We start from the raw sequence: 5,034 nt of genomic DNA, 5'->3' as shown, positions 1-5,034 counted from the left end.
GTGTAGCTTCCAATTGGTTGACACACAGCTCATTTGTTTAAAATTTGTCCTGCAAGAGAGAGAAGAGACAGTAGGGTAAGCGTTAGTGTTTGCAGTGTCAGTTACACATGCATATCTGTACATTCACCTCTCTTGCATGTTAAGATGTGTTCTGTTTAATGTAAATTATCCAAACAATCCACCTGTAGGTGAGATGAAACATGATATTATTGGTTATTATGATTTGTCCCACCCACTGGTGCACAGTGATGTAATCGAAACGCAGATGAAGTTTCAGAGGAGGACAAAAGGCACTATATTTTGGTGTCTTTTAGGTGATAAGTAACACCTAAAGTTGACAAGTTGACTTAGGTTTGATTCAGCTACCTCAGTGGTAACAGATTTATCTGGCTATGCAACAAATGGTTTTAAATGACTTCATATTTAAAGTTATAGTAATTGAAGGTTGATGGATGTGCTTATTTTGATCATTTAACTCCAGTTTCCAGCACTGTTTTTTCAGAGCCTTTCAGAAAGTTGAGCTGAAATGGGCAGAAATGTTAGAGAGGAGAAGGTTGGTGACCACTAGTTTACCGATCTTTGTCTTAGCATCCCGAGTGCTATTTCTTAAAGAAAAATGCTGTGCATTTGTTGAACATATGTGTGTTTTTCTTGTTGTTTTGTAATCAGAAATCTAAATTGCTATAATTGTACAGATGTCTATGATTTATGTCTGTCCTTTGCGTTGGCCTGAACCATCTAATTTGCAGACAATCCCTATGTTGTCAAGCCAAATAAAAAGAGCAGCTTGGTGGGACAAGAAGTCAAAGCTACTGTTGAGCAACTCTAGCCAAAGAAAATCAAAACCGGTCCAGAGAAAGCACAACATGCACCCGCAGGAACAAAAGCGTGCCTCTGTCCCAAAGCCTGTGGTCCTTTTGTCCCTGCTTCTCAGGCCTTTTCTGAGGAGGAACTAGTGCACAACATCTCACCGAGAGATTGCGTTATGGACCGTAATTAAAGCTCCTAGAAGAGACTCTGTCAAAACAAAATAGGGGCAGGTTTGCTTTTTTGCTTCGTAAAAGTTTGTATTTTGTTTTTTTTTCCTTTGGTCTGGGAAATGTTCTAATTTTGTTCATGTTGTTGTTTATGGTGGCATTATTAGCCACTAATCTGACCATTCAGTCTAACTGAAATAAAACGGAGTGTAGCCATTCATTGGACATGCATTACATTTGTATATAGAAGTATATATATATAATTCAAAATCAATGTTTGACATATAAATGAGCTAAGCTGGAACCTTCTATTACTGGAAATAAAGATAATTTGTACGAAACAGCTCTGTGAGTGTGAGACTTAGGGGCGTTGTTCTTTTTTAAGATAAGCTGTTTACAGTGAGAGCATTGCTAATTGAACATGAAGTAAAACCTCAAATTCTTCCCTGTGCCAGCATTGACGTTAAACCTGCAATTACAGCTCTGAATGGCTACCAGCTGTCATAAGGTCAGTGAGATATGTGGGCTGTAGCTATTGTGTTTGGCCACATAAAAAGGTGCAAGTCTGATTACAGAGACACAATCAGCCTGCTTTTCCACAGGGACGAGAAACCAACTCAAGAAAGTGTTGCTTTTTCTGCCAAAGCAGGAATTTATGACTGGTCAGCACAAGGTTAACCTTCCATAGAACACCCAGTCATTTCTGTGAGATGGTCTGCAGAACAGAAATAAAGGAACAGATATTTTTTATATTTGAGAAACATTTCAAGTATATTGTTTAATTCCAAAATGCATTTCAAACACTAAAATACACCTCCAAAAAAGATGCTTCTTAGAGGGTTCTTTAGTACAGAAAATGGTTCTATATAGAACCATGAGCACTCAAAGGACCCTTTGCATGATTAAAGGTACTTTGATGAAGAAAGTGCTATAGATGGTTCTATATAGAACCTTTTTGGAAAGAGTTCTATGTAGTACTAAAAAAGTGTTCTTCTATTGTTACAAGCTTGTATCATAACAATAGTAGAACCCTTTTTGGTGCTATATAGAACCCTTTTCAGAAATGTACAAGGTTCTATATAGAACCATATACAGCACATTCTCCATCAGTCTGACACACACGCACACATATATATTTATATATGTATGTATGTATGTATGTATATATATATATATATATATATGTGTGTGTGTGTGTGTGTGTGTGTGTGTGTGTGTGCGTGTATATGTATATATTATGTTTTATGTGTATTAAAATTATATTTATTTTCTAATCTATGTGTTAAACACACTACATTATTTTCTTTTTCATATAGAAATTAAAGGTAGAGAAAGTCTGCCCTCTAGTGACTTTGAGGAGAGTTAGTGATTGGATTAAAAAAATAATACCAAGTTTTGACATTTCTAACGCAGATGGAGAGGATTGTGCAAAAAGTGGGTGGAGATATAAGGAAGTGCCACTGATTACATTTTCTGCTGAATTTACTAAAGTTTGAGCAACTCATGGCAGCTGACTTTGCACCAATTTTCAGCATTTTAAAACTGGGTGTAAATTTGCACTAGGCGCATTAAAGTGAGACTTCCTTTACCAATGGCAGCAAGGAGGCACGAGCCTCTAACATGAGGTGAAAGAATATTTACCAGTTACCAACAATAACACTGTTTCACTTTAATAGAATTGCACCCCTGTAGGACATTTTGGTGGAAATTAATCTTGTTTAGTAACACTTTTTGCTAGTGCTTATGCTGGTCTGGTGCTGGTTTAGCTGCTCACCCAACATGGTCATGATGGTTGACCAGCATACCAGCATCCAAACACCACATATGCTGGTTTTGCTTGTCACCAGTCATGCTGGTTTATCTAGCAGGGCATTATAAACCCTGCATTTTTTCAATATGATTTTTTCAATATAGATTACCAGATTATGACACAAAAAATATTGTCAGTGATAATCAGTTGTAAGGTACAGATGCAGACAGAGGTTAGGTAGTTGTGCTTGAAAAACCCACACGCAGCCTCATAAGTAACACATTAACAGCTCAATAAAAACATGTGTTTGGCTCTTGTTCTTTTTGTGTGAAAGGCCGTTTCCACAAGGTAGAAAAAAATAAAGAACATAATAAAGGCCTTCTGCTTCAGGTTCAAACAGTGGCTCATTATGTCAAAATAATGACTTACCTTTCTCAGAACTTAGTAAATCAAAATAATGACAAAGTGAAAAAAAATCAAGACTTTTCTCTGTCCTGGCGACCAGGTAGTGGAATGAATTCCCACTGGCTGTCCGAACAGCAGACTCTCTCGTGGTCTTCAAATGCAGACTGAAGACACACCTCTTTTAACAGCACTTAAGTGAGCACTAAGTTAAGTACCTACTGAAATGTATTACGCTATGCTTAATTCTGTTTGTTTTTCTCTAGGTATCAACACAGGCTTTTGTTTCTAGCAATAACTGAGCTTTCAATATCTTTTCAATAAAGATACTTTCTTAGCTAGTTACAAAAGTGAATAGACAACAAAGCACTTTTGTAAGTCGCTCTGGATAAGAGCATCTGCTAAATGCTGTAAATGTAAATTAGTTACCACTTGTTGAGAAAGTATGTGATCAGAATCAGAATTACAGTGCATGTTGTACGTACAAGCAGTGCATGACAAGTGACATGTAACATACTAAGCAGACCAGACAAGCACATAAACAAATGTTTAACTAAGGCACAAAGTAAAAATACAATAAATAGAACGAAGAATAAAAGAGTCAATAATAAAGAGCTAATGTGAAAGGAGCTAAAACGGTTGAATATCATTGCTGTCCAAAAAGCCATACAATGTAAAGGGCAGCTGCTGTACTCAAATAATGTAGAACATTAGTAATTGCTGAAATGGAGTGAACAGTGATGACATGTACATGTGCAGGGTCTGAGGGGATATTATAGTACAGAATTTCATGTTAAAAAACATGATGATAAGCAAAAACAGTAAATACAGTAAAGGAGGTTTGTTGGTTTCAGTTTAAAGTGCAAGGTGTTGACTGTGGTTGATGAGCACTAGAGCTCTGTTGGCTTGTCTGGTTATGCTCACTTTGATGGCCCTAAATTTTCTACCAGAGGAAAATGGCTGGACAAGGTCATGTCCAGGGTGAGAGGGGTCAGCTGTAATCTCACCAGCACACTTCATCAGCCTGCTGTTGTAGATGTCCTGAAACATTGGCACACTACATCTGATCATCCTCCCCACTGTCCTGATTATATGCTGGAGTTTGCCTTGTTCTTTAGTGGTGAAGCCAGATGGTTAAAGATGATGTGAGGATGGACTTGATGACCACTGTGTAGAACTGGATCATCAGGCTCTGTGGCAGGTTGAAGGAGCTGTTGATGTTGAGGTGGGGTTTGCACCTGAAGTCCACCACCCAACTCTACTGTATTTTGCATGTTCAGCAACAGGTGGTTGTTACTGCATGAGGAGACCAGCTGCTCGACTTCCTTTCTGTAGGAAGACGGTTGGTTATGAGGCTGACCATGGTGGTGTCGTCTGCAAACTCCAGGATTTTCACAGCTGGTTTCTTGCGGATACAGTCATTTAGTGTAGAGACTGGAAGACCGAAGAAGGGGTGTGCTGAAATGGAGTGAACAGTGATGACATGTACATGTGTAGGGTCTGAGGGGATACTATAGTACAGAATTTCATGTTAAAAAACATGATGATAAGCAAAAACAGTAAATACAGTAAAGGAGGTTTGTTGGTTTCAGTTTAAAGTGCAAGGTGTTGACTGTGGTTGATGAGCACTAGAGCTCTGTTGGCTTGTCTGGTTATGCTCACTTTGATGGCCCTAAATTTTCTACCAGAGGAAAATGGCTGGACAAGGTCATGTCCAGGGTGAGAGGGGTCAGCTGTAATCTCACCAGCACACTTCATCAGCCTGCTGTTGTAGATGTCCTGAAGCATTGGCACACTACATCTGATCATCCTCCCCACTGTCCTGATTATATGCTGGAGTTTGCCTTGTTCTTTAGTGGTGAAGCCAGATGGTTAAAGATGATGTGAGGATGGACTTGATGACCA

The sequence above is a fragment of the Colossoma macropomum genome, unplaced genomic scaffold (genome assembly GCF_904425465.1).
Source record: "Colossoma macropomum unplaced genomic scaffold, Colossoma_macropomum, whole genome shotgun sequence".
Classification (NCBI taxonomy): Eukaryota; Metazoa; Chordata; class Actinopteri; order Characiformes; family Serrasalmidae; genus Colossoma; species Colossoma macropomum.
Note: the sequence above shows the minus strand (reverse complement) of the source record.